This window comes from Anastrepha ludens, chromosome 6 (genome assembly GCF_028408465.1).
Source record: "Anastrepha ludens isolate Willacy chromosome 6, idAnaLude1.1, whole genome shotgun sequence".
In the NCBI taxonomy this organism is placed as follows: Eukaryota; Metazoa; Arthropoda; class Insecta; order Diptera; family Tephritidae; genus Anastrepha; species Anastrepha ludens.
Window position 1 is genome coordinate 39960218 of NC_071502.1, and position 22220 is coordinate 39982437.

Below are 22220 nucleotides of genomic sequence, written 5' to 3' on the forward strand. Positions count from 1 at the left end.
TTTTGCACGTGCGCTTCACCTTTTTCGCTTCACCCAACAAGTTAAGTTTATTTAATCGCTCGTGGCTTTCGCAAAACAGCTGTTAGAAAGCAACGCCTCGGGACGCAAAGTTTTCAGAATCGATACGAGTAGTTGGGTAAGCGAAATTGCTGAGGGACTTTGTTTCCCTGCTGTCAACTGCGGTTTGCTGTTTGTTTATTTCTGCCGCAATGCCGTTTTGGGGTCACAAGGCGAGGGCAATCCTCTTGATGGCTCGGTTGATTGCGGTTGTGCAGTTAAATGCGGATTTTCTGCACAGTTAAGTGAACTTCATTGCAATGGGAACTTACGTGGCACTCATATGAGTGTATATTCCCCTGCCGGGGCAGGAGGGGATTAAAAGAGTTTTATATCTTGAATTTCTGTTAAGGGAAGGGAGGGGTACGGATAATTCGTAGAAAGAAATACATATTTTCAATATTTTTTTATGGCAATGGCTTATCCAAGCAAAACCATGCAAAAATTGAACAATATTTTCCTAAATTTTTGTTGCACAATATAAAAGGTTGAGCGAGTGGCAGTGAAACACCGAAATCAACTCGATAAAAGTTGTTTTGCGTTGTACTGTACTTGTGCATCTGTACTTGCAACAGAATCACTTGAAACAAAAAAATCAAACTGCATTATTTTTCGAAATTTGAAACTGTATTGACGTAAAATGGTTACAAATTTAATATTCAAAATATTGTCCATCGCTTACTACTACTTTTTCCCATCTTTCTGGCAATTCACGGATTCCCTTTGTGAAAAATTCGGTCGGTTTTGCCGCAATCCACGAATCGATCCATTTTTTGACTTCATCGTAATTACGGAAGTGCTGGTCAGCCAGGCCATGTTGCATCGATCGGAAGAGATAGTAATCGGATGGCGCAAGGTCTGGACTATACGGCGGGTGGGGTAGGACATCCCATTTGAGCGTTTCTAAGTATGTTTTGACCACTTGTGCAACATGTGGCCGAGCATTGTCATGTTGCAAAATAACTTTGTCGTGTCTATCGGCGTATTGCGGCCGTTTTTCTCGCAGTGCTCGGCTCAAACGCATCAATTGTCGTCGGTAGACATCCCCCGTAATCGTTTCATTCGGTTTCAGTAGCTCATAATACACAACACCCAGCTGGTCCCACCAGATACACAGCATAACCTTCAGGCCATGAATATTCTGCGCAGACGTCGATGTTGAAGCATGGCCAGGGTATCCATACGTTGCCCGACGTTTTGGATTGTCGTAATGGACCCACTTTTCATCGCCAGTCACAATTCGATGCAAAAAACCCTTTCTTTTGTGCCGTTGAAGCAGTTGTTCGCATGCCATAAAACGGCGTTCAACGTCTCTTGGCTTCAATTCATACGGCACCCAATGGCCTACCTTTCGGATCATTCCCATGGCTTTTAAACGTTTGGAAATGGTTGATTGATCAACTCCCAAAGTTTTTGCAACCTCTTCTTGCGTTTGAGCCGGATCTTGATCGAGCAATTCCTCCAATTCGGTATCCATGAACTTTGGCGGCGCACCCTCGCGTTCTTCGTCTTCCAAGCCAAAATCACCACTTTTAAAGCGTGCAAACCACTTCTGGCACGTTCGCTCAGATAGAGCATGCTCACCATAAACTTCCACCAAGATACGATGACTTTCGGCTGCTTTTTTCTTCATATTAAAATAATGAAGAAGAATTCCCCGCAAAAACACATTATTTGGCACGAAATTCGACATTTTCAAGTGTGGTAAAAATATTGTTGTTTACGCTTCAAATAAAAAACTTATACTGACGTTTGTGCCTTACGACAGTAGCTCTCCAATGAATGTTTGGAAATGTGGATCGATGGAATAATAATCAAGTTACGCCATCTGTTGTAAAACCGCACGAACTTATTCATAGTCCTATTAGTTTAAGCAGACGTTTCTCGGGGTATATCAGGGCGATTTTTTTTTCGTAGCGCTTTTGAGCTTTTTTGCTTAATTTGTTGGACAAAAACTATATGAATGAGTACTGCGCAAAATCTGGCTTGGTACATATTGAGTTGGGCTTTCAAGTTTCAGAAAAGCGTTTTAAAAGCGTGCAGGTGTAAAAACTCGGCCTAAATCAAGAGACTCATAACTTCATAAATTTCACTCCGATCGACTTGAAATTTTGACAAAATATTCCTGAAATCATACATTCATATATAAACAAAAACAAATATAAAAATATAAGAAAAATAAAAATAAAAAAATTAAAAAATATTTAAGTTATTTTAAATCTTCTTCTTCTTTATTTGGCAATTCGAATCCGAATATAGGCGATCATACAATTTATATAAAATATATTGTATTACAATCAAATATCAAATTACAAAAATATTTTACGTTTAATATAAATTTGTTATAATTTCATGATAAAGGTCTCGATTTTTCGCTGTTTCCAATAAAGTTCCTACATTGCCGATTCCAGTCCAATGCCTTATATTTCTCAGCCAGGATAGTTGTTTTCTGCCTATGCCTCGTTTACCTTCTATTCTTCCTTGCAGGATTAGTTGAAGTACATTATATTTGGCGTTCCTCATAATATGACCCAAATACGCAGCTTTTCTTCTTTTTATGATGGTTAGTAATTATCGATCATGCTGAATTCTACGCAGTACTTCAGCATTTGTTACTCTATCTGTCCTGTACTGTCTGTATTCTTAGAATTCCTCTATATATCTACATTTCAAATGCTTCTATTTTATTCATTTCAGTGGTTTTAATGGTCCATATCTCCATAGCATACAGAAGTACAGACAGCACGTAACATTTAACGAATCGAATTTTTGATTTAATATTGAAGTGATGATTATTAAGAACCTTTTTGTACTTATGGAATGCAGCGCTTGAAATTTCAATTCGAGCTTTTATTTCTTTTGAAGAATTCCAATTTTCATTAATGCAGCAACCTATATATTTGAAATTTTTTACTTTTGATATGAGCATGTCATTAATTGTTAAGCTTGTGTCAACATAGGTGTTTTTTCTGCTGTCAATCGTAAATATATTTACTTTTATTAATATTGATTTTTAAACCGAAGTTTTTACTGCAACGCGTAACAACATTGACTAGCTCCTGTAGTCCACTTAGACTGTCTGATAAGAGAGTTTTGTCGTCAGCGTATCTGATGTTGTTAATGTTTGTCCCATTTACTTTAATGCCAGTTTCTAATACTTGGAGTGCTTCTTGAAAGATTCTTTCGGAGTAGATGTTAAATAGTAATGGTGAGCGAATACATCCTTGTCTAACCCCTCTTAGTATAGGTATAGCGTCTGTAGTTTCGTTGTTTATGTTAACTTCTGCAGTTTGTTGCCAATAAAGATTGCGTATACATTGAATTTCTTTTGTATCGATATCCATGTTTTGTAGAATCTCAATAAGCTTATCGTGCTGAACAGTGTCAAACGCTTTTTTATAATCTATGAAACACATAAAAACATCTTTTTTGGACGTCTCTGCAATTTTCAACTAATACTTGAATACAAAATAGCGCTTCACGTGTGCCCATGCCTTCTTTAAATCCGAATTGTGTTTCTCTCATTGCTGATTCGCACTTCTTGTAAATTCTTTTATGAATAATTTTCAAAAAAATTTTAATGAATGACTCATCAAGCTTATAAGCCTGCACATTTCCTTGCACATTTCTTCTTTGGTAGCGCAATAAAAGTAGATCTAAGCCAGTCTTGTGGGTATTTTCCCGTGTCGTAAATATAGTTGAAAAGTATTTCGAGGATTTCTATATTTTCGTCATTTATTAATTTCAGGATTTCAGAAAGAAGCTCATCTGGACCTGTTGCCTTATTATCCTTAGATCTTTTTATGGCATTTTTTATTTCGTCTTTTGTTATAACAGGTCCGGATAAATTTTCAATAGGTGCTGACTGATACGCAGATCTATTACAATAGTGTCCGAGAAAAGGGAATAAATGTATTCTTGCCAGCCTTTTTTCTTCTCACAAAGATCTAACACAACTTCATTATTGTCATCCAATAAAAAATTAGACATAGTTTTGCGATAAATTCAGGCAGTTTCTTTAAGTTTTTTGTGAAGATTGAAATCGTCATGTAGTTTTTGTAGTCTTTCAATTTCTTCACACTGGCTGTTCATCCAATCAATCTTTGCATTACGTATTTCGCGTCTAATCTCATAGTTAAGTTTTCTGTATCTAGTTTGATTTTTTTTTTGTAAGTACGCCGTTCTTGTATTAACGTAATTATTTCATCTGTTATCCACTTGCTTTTAATTTCATATCATTTTTTACCAAGATGGTTCAACGAAAGTGTGTTAAGTAACGTTTTAAGATGCTCCCACAATCTTTCCGCGTCTTCAGTGTTAAAATTTAACCTAATGCTGAGGAGCTCGTCATTGATTTTGGTTGTTAACACACTTTTAGTATTTTTGTCTTCTTTTAATTTTATTAAATCTAGTTTTTGTTGCTTTGGTTCCTTTTTTATCACAGATAATTTTGCAGAGATTTTTGCTAATAACAAATTATGATCTGATGGCACATCTGCTCCCGGATAAGTTGAAACTTTATTAACAGACGAACCGAAACGAAATAAGAATAAAATCAATTTGATTGCGAACGATATTTCGGTAGCTATCTTGAGGTGATTTCCATGTGTATAGTCTACACGCTGGTAAATGAAACCATGTATTAGTTATTTTCATATTATGGCCTTGGGAAAATTGAACAAGTTGGTCGCCTCTTTCGTTTCTTTCGCCTAGGCCGAAATTTCCAACTACACCATCCACATAACCTTCACCGCTTTTCGCGTTGAAGTCACCTTGAATAATGTTAATTTCGTTCGATTTGGTAAGCTTCATTAATTCATCAATCTCGGCATACAAATTTTCTATTTCTTCTTCATTTTTATCTGCTGTAGGTGCATATACTGGAATTATATTAATATTGAGTGGTTTCGCATTAATTTTTAATAAAAATGTTCTATCTGATTTAGGGATACATCCAGTAACACATTTAGCTACCTGTTTTTTAACAATGATGCCGACGCCACTTCTGTGATTAGTATTTTGATTTTTACATTTTTTTAATTTTATTTTTTAATTTTTATATGATTTTTAAATAAATGTATAGTCTTGCATTCATTTTTTTAATTTTATTTTTTAATTTTTATATGATTTTTAAATAAATGTATAGTCTTGCAGATCTTTTTTTATTTCGAACTTTTTTATTTTTATTTAAAATAAGTGGAAATTACTCGTTTGGACGATTCCTTTCTAGGTGAAGGGACTAGACTCCATAGAAGAGCACGATAAGATATTGTTTTAGAGAAATGAATTAAAATCCTATCACACGTCAGCGAATTCGGAAATTAATCTTTAAAGAATTAGAGGGTAAATTTAAAGAATTAAAAAAATCTAAATTCATCAAACCATTAAAGAGAAATGCAGGAAAATCTGCTACTTTTCAAGGTTATATTTTTATGCCCGCACCTGTACTTATATATGTATATTCTTGAATATATAATAGTATCATATAAATGTCAACTACTCACGAAAGTTGAGATAATTGTCAACTTAAAATTAATTTTATAATCATTCCGCAATGTCAACTGTCGCAGAGTTTTCTCGTTTATTTAATTTTGTTTATTATTTGTGGTCAATTGTTGACACAGTTTTCCCTCAATTTGCATTTAAAAACAATTTTTCGCTTATCAGTGTTTAAAATCGATGTAAAATGACAAAGTGAATTTATTTGCCATTATTCGAGTATGTGCATACATAAATAAATATATACTTATACATATATGTGGTTGTATGTGCGTATATAAATTCCGTCATATGAGTGTGATGAATATTCAATACGATTCCCAAAGCACAAAAGTTACTTAATGGAAATTCATTCTTATAAAAACCATAAAACTAGTGCTTATTTGCACACATACATACATACATACGTGCGTATAGACAAAGTGCATGTCATGAGGTATATTTATATGCACACCTAAATCACTTACATATGTATATGTATTCCCGTGCATGTATGAGTATTTGCAAAAGTTCAAACGCATTTAGTTTCAATTTAATATATATCAATTTGCTCTCCACACATTCCTTTTTATTATTGCCAACTGACATTTATACTCCAATTTGTTTGGAACAACAATAAGCATACATCCTTTCGGGAAATTCGCTAGCGCCGAACTGATTCGATTTCAGTGAACTTAGCTCCAATACTAGTTCACTCTCCTTCGCTTCGACGTCATAGTGCAATTCCCATAACTTCCCGAGTTGTATTCAATCTGGCACTGCACACCTGTGAAAATTGAAATGTTAAATTGAAAAATAGACGAGTTTATAAAAATATTAAAAACAACCGAATATATTTCACTTAAGGACATTTTACTAAATTTTCCACATTGAATAAATTTAAAAATTATTAAATTTTGGGCATCACATCGAATTGCTCTATAGGGTCCGCCACTCGAAGTGTAACCAACTTCAGACCGTTCGTGCAGCTGATGCACGGGCAAATGGCGAAAGAATTGAAAATATCTGACCATAGCATCGGTCGCATACTGAAAAATGATTTCAAAGTCAAGCCTCACATGACCCAAGCGGCGCATGATCTCAAACCAAAGCAGCAACAATTCAAACTTGAGAGAGCGGAGAAGATACTTCGCTTGGCCGAAAGCGGTCAATTTTTGAACATTGCGTTTTCTGACGAAAAATTTTTTGAAATTGAATAATTCGTAAACTCTCAAAACGATACGGTTTATTTAACCGACCGTTCATACGAGAATTTGTGTTATCGATTGGCCATCAGGAGGCAGCACACGCCACAGGTATGGGTTTGGGCCGCTATAACCGCAGATGGGCGCTCTCTAATTGTTTTCATCGAGCCTGGCGTCAAGGTAAATGCGAAATATTATCGGGAAAGTATTCTGGAGGTTGCTTTGAAGCCGTGGACAGACAAGCATCTCGGTGGTAGACCATAGGCATTTCAACAGGACTCGTCACCGTCTCACAAAGCTCGAGTAAACCAAGAATGGCTAAAAAACTACGTTTCAAACTTCATAACGCCCACAAAAACGCGAATCCGATGGATTATTCTCATTGGACCATTTCGAGGCGCTGAAAAAAGCCATTGTCTGCTAGTGGGCCAAAATACCCGCAAGTCACAATTCGTGTAAGCTTACAATTCGTTTCTGAGCCGTCTCAAGGCCATATTCAAGGCAAAAGATGGTCGCATTGAGCAAAAGTAAATTGATTCTTAATTTTGTATTATTTTTACACGTTTTTTACTTTGAATTGAATAAAAGTAATTCTTCCAAACTAAATTTAGGACCTTTTTAATTGGTTACACTTCGCGTGTCGGACCCGGTACTTCATCAAAAGCTAAAGCCAGTTACTCGCTTTTACTTTTCTGCTTCGGCCCTGCTAAACTTTCAGAGAAGCCGTCGCTATTCGCAGCGTAAATAACGAATTCATTCACAACTGAACAACTCATACTAGTTTCGAACCAATAATATTTTTGACTGGTTTAGATTTTCCCTGCAGGGCATAGTGGCATCGTAAGCCCTTTAATGTGTGTGTATGCGAACATGCGGTGTTCTAGAATTGCTTACTATTGCGGCATATGAATTTCAATTCAATGTCCAATGTCGTCGTCAGTTGTTTTAATTGTTATGCGATAGGGGCGGATAGCAACAAAAACTTTCCTTCGTCAACACCCATAGATTATGCAGGATTTTGCTTTTTCGAGTTGAGTTTAAAAGCATTAAACTTTATTCTGTGTTGAAATATTTTAAATGCAATCCTAATGCGTTTTCAAGATATGTATGTACAATATGTATGTACATATACAAGTAGGCTAGGTCAAGGCACATCACCACATCAGCAAGGTAGTAACAGTGGAGCAAGAACAACAATGGTGTATATTTTATTGTCACTTGAATTCTATAGATAGCAGCAAAATTAAAGGTAAACAAAGTTTGACAGTTTAGAGAACACATAAAATAAAATTGGAAAAAAATATATATATTAAATTGAAGTCAGCTGCTCTACTGTTGCTATCTTATTGAGGTTGTTTGGGGTAGGCAAACTTACATACAGGCTTGGCCAAAAGTATTAAGCAGCCCATTAATTACAGAGTTTTTCCTTTTAAAATGTGAAGAATGATCTTTTATTAATAAGTCGGCACAAATGAAAGGAATTAATGGTAAACACATGAATATTTAGCAATCCTCCCTTTGCAATCCTCTGGGGCATGTTGCGTGCAAGCTTTGCACATTCGGCAGTACTTATGGCGCTCCAATCGTCAATTAAAACATTTTTCAGGACTGTTTGCGATGTCATGCTGTGTTTCCTTATCTTACGTTTTAAAATAGCTCACTCGTCCATTAAAAGATTTCGCTTGCTCTGAGTTGGACACGCAAGGTTTGCTATGAGCTCACTTAACATGCCGCTTACTATGGCAGCTCTTGTGGCAGCATGATTTATGTGCGTCCAGCAAGTTAGTCTTGCGTCTAATTGTACTCCTAGGTATTTCATCACTCTTTTTGTCGATAAAGTGGCATTGAGTACTTGTATATCTATTCTAATGGGATACGTCTGTTGGTTAGAAGGATTAGTTTTTTTGTCTCCATGGCCAATTTTAAATCCGAGTTCAGTACATAAGAATCTCTTATTAAATATGGCAGTATGCATTTTGTGTATTTTTTTCGAGTTTGCTGAGCCGTAATATGTTTAGAATATGAAAATTCTTCTTGGTATTGTTGGCAAGTTTTTTTTACAATACTTTAAAGTAGGGGCTCATATTTACTTAGAGCAGCAAATGTATCTCATTCTCAATTTTGCGTCCGGAAAAAAATTGATTTTCTGCTTCCTAGGTACTTATTTCTTTTTGCAAATGAAGCCACTTATACCCACTCATATGCCTGTAAGCACACAATTATTTCCATGAAATGCTTGTAACTTGGCAGTCTATTGAATTGTGGCTCGATTGAAATACTCGCCCACATTTAGAGTTAATCCGATCAGGCCATTGTAGTTCAATAAAACTCAATTTCCTTTTATTGGAGCTTACTTATTTTGGCATTCTACTCAAACACATGCACAAACGCAGCAACTCTGTTAGAGTTATGTTTGTCCTACATAATAGGACTATGAATAAGTTCGTGCGGTTTTTTTTCGAAATTTGAAACTTTATTGACGTAAAATGGTTACAAATTTAATATTCAAAATATTGTCCATCGCTTACTACTACTTTTTCCCATCTTTCTGGCAATTCACGGATTCCCTTTGTGAAAAATTCGGTCGGTTTTGCCGCAATCCACGAATCGATCCATTTTTTGACTTCATCGTAATTACGGAAGTGCTGGTCAGCCAGGCCATGTTGCATCGATCGGAAGAGATAGTAATCGGATGGCGCAAGGTCTGGACTATACGGCGGGTGGGGTAGGACATCCCATTTGAGCGTTTCTAAGTATGTTTTGACCACTTGTGCAACATGTGGCCGAGCATTGTCATGTTGCAAAATAACTTTGTCGTGTCTATCGGCGTATTGCGGCCGTTTTTCTCGCAGTGCTCGGCTCAAACGCATCAATTGTCGTCGGTAGACATCCCCCGTAATCGTTTCATTCGGTTTCAGTAGCTCATAATACACAACACCCAGCTGGTCCCACCAGATACACAGCATAACCTTCAGGCCATGAATATTCTGCGCCGACGTCGATGTTGAAGCATGGCCAGGGTATCCATACGTTGCCCGACGTTTTGGATTGTCGTAATGGACCCACTTTTCATCGCCAGTCACAATTCGATGCAAAAAACCCTTTCTTTTGTGCCGTTGAAGCAGTTGTTCGCATGCCATAAAACGGCGTTCAACGTCTCTTGGCTTCAGTTCATACGGCACCCAATGGCCTACCTTTCGGATCATTCCCATGGCTTTTAAATGTTTGGAAATGGTTGATTGATCAACTCCCAAAGTTTTTGCAACCTCTTCTTGCGTTTGAGCCGGATCTTGATCGAGCAATTCCTCCAATTCGGTATCCATGAACTTTGGCGGCGCACCCTCGCGTTCTTCGTCTTCCAAGCCAAAATCACCACTTTTAAAGCGTGCAAACCACTTCTGGCACGTTCGCTCAGATAGAGCATGCTCACCATAAACTTCCACCAAGATACGATGACTTTCGACTGCTTTTTTCTTCATGAAGAAGAATTCCCCGCAAAAACACATTATTTGGCACGAAATTCGACATTTTCAAGTGTGGTAAAAATATTGTTGTTTACGCTTCAAATAAAAAACTTATACTGACGTTTGTGCCTTACGACAGTAGCTCTCCAATGAATGTTTGGAAATGTGGATCGATGGAATAATAATCAAGTTACGCCATCTGTTGTAAAACCGAAACGAACTTATTCATAGTCCTATTACATACTAAGTGTGTTCGCTTTCTCTACTCTACACCTGATGTCTGAGTTGTAATTAAGTTTCGAGCTACTGCCGGTGCAGCAATTTGTGTTTCTAATTGTTTTTTTTTTCAATTCTCTGCAATTGCTTTGATTCATCTTGCGGCACGTGCAGTACATTCGAGCTTGAGCTGATTAAGCTCAGTCATTTCACTCATCTTCCAATTTACCGTATGATTTATCTGCACCATCAGCTTTTTCTCATGTTTCTCCTCATGTATTTACGGTTAGTTTTTTGCTCGCTCATTGTGCTCTCTATCTCGTTTTGTGTCTACATTTCTACTATATATATATATAATTGGCGCGTACCCCCTACCTACTCTCACACTCATTTTACATCAACTACACTCAGACTCCTTTACTGATTTACCACATTAAATAAACTAAGCAGGAATATCGATTTCAATTATTTCAAAATTGACAACAGCGTAAAAAATCTCTCTTAGTTTAATACTTTCGTTATAATAACAACAACACAGCAATCGAATCACGACAAGCCAAGGACACTGCCACTAAAATACTCACCGGCACTGTTATTAAAATGCTCATTTTCCGCCAGCACCAACAACTAAAGAGATATGTTAGCTATGTATCACCCAGTAAAGGAGATTTGTTGCATTCGCTGAAACTGAAACATTTTTTTGATTAGCCGAAATGAAATTCTGCAGAAAAAGCAAAAAATGCTCTATTTCAAGTGTTAGGAGAATTTCGGAAAGATTTCTGTTTCTCAACCGACTTGATTTTACATAGAAAATTCAGACAATCAACTTTCGATTCCGATTCTGCCAAAAGCACGAGCTCCTCTAAGAAAGCAATGGAAATAATATTTTAAAGCACGCAATTATTTTACAGTTTAATTCATTGTACACATTCAGTGGTAAAACGGTTAAACTACCAGTTTGGCACTCCCCATGTAGCACTAAAGCGCCAACTTGATACCATTATGCGAACTTCAACAGGCAGATATCTACTGCCAGTCAGAGCTATAGATGCGACGGAGATGATTAATGGGCTGCCAAGTCCGAACATTTACTGAGAAAGTGTTCAACAGTCTTCTTTTCTGAAAGGTCCCCACCGCAAAGGGGATTAATTGGTAGACCTAGCTTTCCTTTGTGTGTGTCAGTAGTTCAGTGACCAATAGACACAGCTTCGTGTTTGGAAATTGAATGGCGTGAAGTCTTCAGGACTTTCAGAGTCCTGCGTCTATTGTACTGGGACCAAATGGTTTCCGGAATAGGATCAGAAAGCATTACGGCCACTAATTGTGTCTATTATACTTGCCTGCGAGCCTAATAATCACTTCCTAGGACGTTTTGTTCCATATTGCCAATAGATTCAAAGGGACACTACTTAGATGTAGGAGTATCCTTTTGAAACCCCTCAATTAATTATTTCATTTTGAATTTCGAACGCGATAGATGCAAAAAAAAAAAACAATATTTCCAAATCTGTGTCATTACACCTGCTTTGGCTTAGTGGGCATTTATGGCAAAATGTTTACGAGCACTAATCGTTCAATCGCCTGCAAATCAGTTGGAATTAAAATTATCAACGCTTGAAAGCATACGAATAGGAAATTAGTTGTACAAAGCTCTGAGTTGATGAAAGAGAATGTGTTAGTGAGTGAGTGAGTAGTGGCTCTGTGTTGTAGGTAAATGTTTCTTTTTTTTGTGCATCATTTGATTATCTCAGAGCGCTCGATTTAAACTCATTCCCTGTTTGTGCATATCATTAGATTAATTCCATGGCATTTCCATAACAGCAACAACAGGAACAACTCTCCTTGATGCCAGTTAAATCAAACAGCTGTTCGCTAAGAACCACCAGCTGCTGCCTTGCTAAGATATTCATCTCTATTCACGCCCACCACTTCATATCCGAGTGGAATCTAGTTGCTGGTTGACTGGTTGGTGGGCCTTGGCAAGCACATGCATTATTTATATGCCCTCACTCACTGCTGAAATACATATTTTGCCGAATTCATAATTAGACAGGTTTACATAAAAATAATCTTTTTCGTATTTTAATGTAATTTGCTGGAAATGGCAGGAGTACAAAAAAAAAACAAAAAAACAACAGGAGTACAAAAACAAAAAAAAAATAACTGGAGTACCAATAAAAACTTGTTTTCGTTGTTTCCAACCAAGTAAAAAGTGAAGATGATGGATTCGACTGCCAGTTGTCGTCTGCTGACTGCTGAGCTGGGAAAGTTTGTAGCGAGGCAAACGCTTATTCTACTCACACACGCTATTTATCTCATAAACGCTGGAAAATATTTATGTGCCCGTATTTTTTGTTCTTTAGGAGGAGAAAGCGTTGATAGACTTTGCCACATCCGTAGAGTCAGAACAGGAATTTTCTTTCTTTTTTATAAAATTGGGAATCGAAATATCGGTTTACACCGTTAAGAAAAAAATTGAACTAAGAACCTTATATTTTCGGTTTACCGAAAGAGAAAAATTAAAAAAAATTAAAAATAAATGCGATGCAGAAAAAGCTGACGTTTTTGCCAACCACCTGCAGAAAATCTTTCAACCGCACGGAAAAACAATAAATTTCACTCCGCCATCAACTGTACAAGAGTTCGTTAAAATAAAGCATTTCAGTATAGATGAAGTTGCTACCGAAATTTCCAATTTAAAATTAAGGAAGAGTCCAGGGTTCGACTTAATAACCGCCGAAGTTTTGAGAAATATATCAACTAAGGCGCTAATGAAATTGACTTTTATAATCAATGCATGCCTAGATTGGAAATATATACCATTCCAATGGAAAGTATCCGAAATAGTAATGATACCTAAACCAGGCAAAAATCCGAATGAAGTGTCATCTTACCGGCCAATCGCTCTGCTTCCAGTAATGGGGAAACTTTTCGAAAAGCTGTTCTCCAAACGCTTAAAATCTATAATTGCATGTAGAAACATCATACCCTCACATCAGCTTGGCTTCCGGGAAAAACACTCTACCGTCGAACAAATACACAGGATAACACATACAATAGAAGACGCGCTAGAGAGTAATAAAGTCTGCTCAGCAATATTCCTTGACGTTGCCCAGACATTTGATAAAGTATGGCACGAAGGACTACTTTGTAAACTAAAATCCCTTCTTCCGTTGCAGTTCACTGACATTTTGGAATCGTATATAACAAATAGGTACTTTAGAGTAAAGCAAAAGCAGGCGTATTCGGAAATAAAACAAATATTGGCCGGAGTACCACAAGGCAGCATACTCGGCTCAGTACTGTACCTACTCTATACCGCAGACCTACCAGTACCGAAAATGTGCAAAGTAGCTACATTCGCTGACGATACATGCATCTTAGCCGTTGGATCAACTGAAAACGAATCCATCCAGAAACTGCAGAAGTCCATTGACGAAGTAGTCACATGGACTGAAAATTTTAGCATAAAGCTAAACGAAACCAAATCACTTCACGTGGATTTTACTAATAAATGAAATAAATGAAAATTAGTATGAATTAGATGTAAAGCTCAAGTGGAAAGAGCACGTGAAAATCAAAGCTGCTGAGCTGCATCTAAAGACGCAAAAACTCGACGCAATGGCTAATTGGCAGAAACTCTGAGCTATCAACTCAAAATAAACTTCTCATATACAACCAAGTGCTAAAGCCGGTGTGGACCTATGGTCTTCAATTATGGGGATGTACTGCAAAGACCAACATTGACATTATACAGCGCCTCCAAAATAGAGTAATCAGGGAAATCGTTAAAGCTCCCTGGTACGTGCGTAATGAAGATCTGCACAAGGATTTAAATTTCAAAACCGTTTCAGACACAGCCAATTTCTGTGCAGTTAAGCATGCTGAAAAATTAAAAAAACACATTAACGCAGAAGCTTCCGTACTAAGCGATGAAGCAACTGTAAAAAGAAGATTGAAAAGAAAGAAACCTCAAGACTTAGTTGTCAATATTGTTTAAGCTACTTCAAATTATGAAATGAAAATTACTTATTAGTTTTATACTAGGTGTAATCTTTATGGAATGTAAATAAAAATTTATAACATTTCAATAAAAAAAAAACAAAAAACGAACATGTTCTATATGAGGATAGTAATAATAATTATTATTTTTTTAATTTTCTTATGTAAATTTTTTGTGCTGCTTAAAGTAGCCACAAAGAACTTCTCTTATCTTAAATGTTCTGAATGGTAATTTGTTCTTGTTAACAGGCAAAGAATATATTCACAAAGAGACTTTGCGTAGCTAGCAGATCAGCTAAAAAAATGTAGTAGTCACTTTAAAGTCTCTGACGAAATAATAAATAAATAACCAGCGAGTACACTTCTGTTAGGTGTTTGGCTATGAAAGGACCTACGGTGTTAAGCCGACTCCGAACGGCGAATGGTTTTTCATGAGAAGCTTTCTCATGGAAGGATACATTCGGAGGTTTGCCATTACCTGCCGAGGGGTGACGCTATTATAAAAAACTTTTTCTTCATCTTCTTGTTTCATGGACGGCGATTTGAATCTACGCATCCCCGAATGGTAGTCACGCACTAATCCATTCGATTACGGCGGCCGATAATGATTAATACTGAAATTAAAGAGAAATATTTCAAAAGACAACCTACTAAATTAAAAAAATAAACAACGGCTTAGAAACACCAATATTTTTTGAACATCCCTCTGTGAGATTTTAACTCAACTAGACTGCCTAGTGTGCATGTACCGAGCCCAGTACCGCTCATTTAGGTAGACCGCCGAACCGTCATTTAAACGGTGGCGTAAAATTATTCATCGTATTTTGGTGTTGAATAACGCTATTTGCAGGAAGTATAAATCTTCCGAATGGGTGAATAATTTTGCGCCACCTTGTACTTGATATAACTGAGAGCTTGTTAATTTTTAATATGTTTTGTCTTGTTCGCCCATGCCAAACAAAATTTTTTGGCATTTTTGACTATAAATAGTTCATTTCTTGTTCGAATATCATTTATATGTACTGCAACATTTCATTGCCGCTTTTTCACACCGTTAGGAAGGCTCTCATATTCCATGTCATGTCTTTTGACGAAGAATGCCGAATGAAAGAGAATGCTCTGATGGCCGAGGCGATGAATGTCGGTTCTCCATGAGGTTGTTGAAGGGCCCACTTAGACCACGGGGACCACTCTGATACCATTTGTTTAAACCCAAGTTCGCCCCCCTAAATCCCAATGTGATGTAACCATTTCGTCTCTGTAATAAAAGATGCAATATTGTGAATGACTGTGGATACTCTGTCCGCCAGACATACAAAGAAGTAAGAGGCAGTAAGACAACGATGTTACATTCTGGCAAAAGCGGGAGAGCGGTAAAGAAATTTTTCCAAATTCTTCCCTTTTTCTTTGATCCTATTGCTATCATTGGAGGGAAATCACATACACTGCCCGTGTGCTTCCATTACCCATTGCCGACCACTGTATTAATGGAAGGACAGTACAGATTGATAAGGAACCTACATAGTTCAGTTTCCATTCATTCTTGGTTAGACCTCATAAAAGGCTTCTGCTTGATCTACCTCTGCTTGACCTTCGCCATGTAGGCGCACCTGATCCAAAGCTTGCTTGAGGATAAATTCACCCACATACGGAGCGGAGTTGACTGATTTAAGATCAGTGACTACCATTCGTACCCAGATGCACCCAGATTCGAAACCCACTGTGAGCATGAACCAATAATAGAAAGGGTTTTTCTAACACCGGTCGCCCTTCGGCAGGTAACGGTAGGCCTCCGAGAGTATTTCTGCTATGAACAAGCTTCTTATAAAAAACCATCGGAGGTGGCATCAAACTTTTCTGTTTGCGAAAAGATATGAAGTCGTGCACCACAAATAAGAGGATGAGCTCGGTGAAACACTTAAAAAAGGATATACGCGCAGAGATATTATCCATTCAGCCATCCAAGGTGCCTGGTATATCGCAAGGTACTAAGTAGATGCTTATGTATGTATGTGTGCCGCTGTTGGAGACTGAACAGCCCATTCCGCTGCTTCACTAATTTGTATTACCTTACACTGTTCCAACTGCCTGTATGCGTGGATATAATATTTCTATCCCTTTCTCCTTCAGGCATTAAAGAATTAATATATGCGCTGACAACTCAGTCGCTGATATTTTGCTTGGGGGTTACGTCAACACGCTTTCTCACTCCGTTAACTCTGGCGTCGAAAGGAAGGATTTAAAATGCGTGCGAAAATTTACAAACGTCAGGTTGGCTTGCATTTTCCCAAGTCTGAAGGCTTTCAAGCATAAAATTAATTATTCATGAAAAACTCGCTTACCCACTTATCTGCTACATATCAAAATACATATTTAGAAAAAGAGTAAACACATAATTTGTTAAGCCTTTTCTTTGAATTTTGGTGGCACAATTACACTTAGAAAAATATAATTGTATTTCTTCAAGAACTTGACACAAATCACTTCTCACTTCAAAAAGCCATTTATATGGAAATTATTGCATTACCTGTTGTTCAAACTCAGAATCATGAAAAAGTTTATTAACAATTATTAAACTAATTATTAATTTAATTAAAATCCGAGAACGAAATTAAAAACAAATACCTAAAAATATGTTAAAAAAGACTTGAAAGCCTTACAAAATTTCATAAAAATAAAAAATTAAAAAAGTTACTTCAAATTAAAAGCAATATTTTAAAAGTATGAAATTAGTTGACTTTATTTAGCCATAAAAATCCCATAAATTCTGAAGCGAAATGCTGCAGTTAATGACCCCGTACATTTTCAACTTATCAAAATTATTATTCTCTTTATTTATGTATAGGATACCAAATTAAATATTATTAAATTAGAGGAGTAAGGAAAGTAGCTATTCTTATCTCAAAATTAAAAACCTCGATTGTTGGCAGAAACATTATGCATTGAAAAACTTCTTTCTATATCCGCATTGACGAAAGCAGCATTCGTAAAAAGGTCAAGCCATTGGGACTGAAATCGTTTTGTAGTGGGATAATTGTGTTAAGATCTTCAACTAATAATACTCTAGCAATTGAGCTCTAAGTAACCCCAGTTGTTACCATTTTCTCCATATAATGAATGCAAAAAAAAAGCAAAAAAAAAAAAGCAAAAAAAAAAAAAATCAAGGCGACTTTCAGCTACTTAAAACTTGCACTTTATTGCACTTAAAGTGAATGCGCAAAAATGTTCCGCAGAATCTTTCTCTCAAACACTGCAAGAGACGCCTAATAGGATGTAGTCAGCGTACAAGCTTCTGCGTCATACGTTAGGATGGACATGATGAGAGACTCGCGTTGTGTGCGTCGAGAGAGGACTTTACCACTCCATTGCCACTTAGTCTAAAGTAGCCCTTGTTGGTCCAGATATTAGATTTCTGGCCTGGCATGGCAATGACGAAGCCTCTTAATCATATGTGTCAACAGTGATGTGAGTGCCGATACGCGAGTGTGCCGACTGTTTGTTTGATGACAGGAGGCGTACCGGTGTCGCAAAAAGCGGAACTTGTCGTATGCGACTCGCTGATATTAGCAAATCTTACTGGTATTAAAAAGTATTTATTGCCGCAAACGTTAAGGAATACAAAGCTTTAAGTGAATGTTTACACGAGTATGTCAGAGAGTGCAAGTCACCTTATCCATGCGCTTCCCACGAAGCTCATATACGAGTGCGCCTGCATGCGAATATAATTACCTTTGTTATTAACGCCGGCTGGTAATGTATTTATTAAGCCATTTTGTGCTAATAAGATTAGCAAACACAAACCACTCACCCTCAAAACAGCACCCAGAACCTAAGCAAACTTTCTGCAAGTTCAGCTGCTTGCGTGTGAAAATGGGCTTCTTCGTTTTACTAGCGCCGGGTTTGGCCTTCTTTGCTTATTTCTTTTATGTTTTATTCTATTACAGTTTTCGTTTTTATTTTTTTACTTTTAAGATAATTTTATTTATTTACAGCAACTTGTTGCAGAAGTGGCAACAAAGTGGTTGAAGTTGCTCTATTGCCTTTTGTAGTCAATTACGCGGATTAAGTTGCATTTGTTTTAGACTTGTGGTTGAGCTTCCTTTCTTAAGCTTCGTCTTCTGTTGTTGCTAAGCTTTGTATCAACTGCAGCTGTTGCATATACAAATAAAGGAAGTTGCCTTGAGACGTGCATTTAGAACTCACAAACAAGGATCATAATCAGTGTTGGTATATCAATACATACATATGCATGTACATTTAGCAGCTCTATTATTAATTAGTGTTACCGGAGTAAAGCAATAAAAAGGGAAATATATAAGAATATATTACATTAGGGCGGGACAATTTGTATGGCACGATTTATTTCGACATCGTTTTTAGCAAATTTGTATTTGACATAAATTAAAAAAAAAAGGATCAATGAGAGCGTAGTTCAAAAACAATTTCGAGTCCGTCCAAATTTAAAAAAAAGCTACCTTTAATTGGTATGGAAATAGGAAGAAAGTAACGGCAATGAAGATAGAAAATGTGAAAATACACCACTTTTTGGCAGTACGAGTAAAAGACATCTAAAACCAAAATAATGGTAAATAAGTTATTATTTGTAAAAAAAAAAATATATGATAAGAAATAAAATCTCAATAAAAATTTTTGAGATTTCTTAAAATTTAGTTATTTTTGGTTTTTTTTTTTAATTTTATCTGATTTATAAATTTATAAAAAATGGCACGTTTCCTATTAATATAAAATATTATAAAGATACATATATTATTTGTAGCTCCAATTAACCGATACCGAAAAAAACCTAGTTCCCAAAAATCCCCAAATATATATTAAATTTGTTTTGAAAACAATATATACTTACTTACTTTTATATATTTTTGGCGCTTATACCCCTTAATGGGTGCTTGGGCGATACCCTTCTTCTATTTGAGGTACTCGTCTAGGTATTTTTCGACAAATGGAGGGAGCTACGGTTTTATACCGCTTGCAAAGATATGTTTTTCGTAACTGAAATACACTCGAAGGTTTGCTACTGCCTACCGAGGGGCGACCACTATTAGAAATAATGAAAGAGATTCGAAACTACACACTGCCATATTACAGTCACGAACCAACCCATTCGGCTACGGCGGCCGCTTTTCATAAATTAATAATACTTTGTTACCATTCATAAAAAAATTCTAAATACGATAATATTTTTTAATATGTGCCTATAACTATGAAAGTGGTCTTTACTTTTCAATCAAACCCTGTAGGGTTGAAATTACGAACACCATTTAATAGTTCAATTTTCAATTCAAAGTTCAATTGAGTTTAAAAAATGTGATCTGAAATAACTGATAAACTCCGACCCGCTCTAATATTCATATACATTTAAATACTTTTTTAAAAATATACGTATATGTAAATTGAAGCACAAACTCCTCTTGAAATATAATTTTATGAAATGATTAAAAAATGAGTTCGGAGCAACGATTAGAATAATGCGACAACTTTACGGCTTGACCACTTCGGTAAGTTTTCGACTGTCAAATATTTTGCCAACTTAATAACGTGAACAACGACGATTCGACTATATCTACTCATTCGTGACCACCTTTTTGAACTCCTTCTAATGTACGATGCTAACTTTCAACTTCTGCTCCATAATTTTCCTACTGCTACTAATCAATGTTTTTTCAAACTTTTTTTTATTTTGAAGATTGTCATTTGTCATTTATGAAAAAAAAATAATATCGTTGAAATGTCTGCCACGGCTGGCTTTACAGTAGGCCATTCGATCAATCCAATTTTTAAGCACATTTTCGATTGTTTAGGCTCCAATTTCATGAATGGCAACTTCGTGTTTTAAAGCATCAATCGTCTCTGGATGGTCCGCATAACATTTGTTCTTAACGGCTCCCCACAAAAAATAGTCCAACGGGCTTAAATCAGAGCTCCGAGACGGCCAATTGATATCGGAATTCAAAAACGAAAGCCAAAAGTTCGAGTGTAACTTTGGCAGTGTGACAAGTTCCACCGTCCTGTTGAAACCAAATGTCGTCCACGTCATCCTCTTCCATTTTTGGAAACAAAAACTCGTTGAGCATGTCACGGTAATGCTCGCCATTTACTGTAACCGCGGAAGAAGAAGAAGACTCACCACTTTGGAAATAGGTTTTCAATATTTCCCAATTTTGTTCAAGCCTATAGTGTCCCATTTCGTAAAAGTCAAACCTTTAAGTAAATTATGAACTCATTTGATATGTCATTTGTGTTACCATTCTCAAAAAAATTGGTTCAAAAAGCAAACACTATATAGCCCACCCTGTATATACGTGAGACATATACAACCTTTTTGTCATGTAATGCGTCTGGCAGCCAGTTTTTATGTTTCTTCACTTTTCTTTGACACTTTTTAGTTTTAAGTCTAAGTGATTGATTAATTGATTAACTCAAAGTTTACTAACAGAATTTCTACTTATGCCCTTAGTTGTTAGATTAACACTGATCATTAATCTTTTCTCATGAGTCATTTAACCAGCAAGGAATTTTCCAAGCAAGGGTGGCTCAATAAAAACAAAAATAATAATAATTGGCGTGTACACTTCTTCATGGCAGAAATGCACTGCGAGGTTTGCCATTGTCTACCGAGGGGCGACCGCTATTAGAAACAACTTTTTCTATTAGATTCCTAAAAGTTACCACATACTTTGTGTCCACCTGCAACATTTCCAATCTTATATTTTGTTTGACAAGCAATCACTCATTCATATATATCTCTAATATTCTGTCTTTTCCGTTGAATATTTTTTGGTGACCGCTATTTGAAATTTAAACCGAAATTCAAAAAATTTTAACTCGTACGCTCTTTAAAAATTACCTTTAAGTCGAAATAGCTAGCTCGCATAGTTTCTTAGTTTTGCATAAATATGTGCATATAAAGCCGATTTCTGCAAGATAAATAAGGGCAGACATCTACGCACTATTCATAATTTAGAAGGAGTGTTCGGCAATTATTGGGTTGGGTTCCTTGGCACGAGGGATATGAGGGAAATGAAATAGCGGGCTATCTAACTAAATGGGGGCAAACATCCCTCTAATTGGTCCTGAGCCTTTTTGTATACTTACAAATGACTACATTAATGAACCGACCCAAAAGAGTATTTTCTGATAAGCTACTTTCGATCAGCAGGTAGACTTTTAACTAGTTACTTTACAGGCCACTGTAGCCTGAGATATCACTTGAACAAAATCGGTCTCTCTGAGACCGTTCTCTATCTGCTGATTTTGTGAAATGCACGCTAGAAATTCAGAATACATTCATTGTAAAAGTCCTGCACTAAGCAGAAAAGGGTTACACCACCTTGGTGTGACTGCCGTGCATCCATATAAATTATGATACAATAAGTCCGAGAATGTGCTAAACTTTTTCATAGACTTCCGCAGGCTTTACACAATACATCTCATTTGGTCGCAGTGGGTAATAGGCTAATAATAAAAATAATAATAATAATTTCTCAGTATTTAATCGTTATCCAATAAAGTCAGACACTGGATTAACCGGATGAGCTACTACTACAAAGCCGGCCGAGGTAGGCACTTGAATGAAAGTGCGTTTACTGAAAATAAGTTTTGGTCGCAGTTGATGCACCCTTTACTCAAGGTTGGTACTGATTTGCTGGTAAACAACATAAATGAGTGTAATTTTATTCATGAATACGAGGGGTGCCTTTTATATTTCGGGATTTGTATCGCAAAGTTTGAAATTTTTTGGCTTTTACGTACTCAGAACGTTTTGAAATACCAGCGCTAT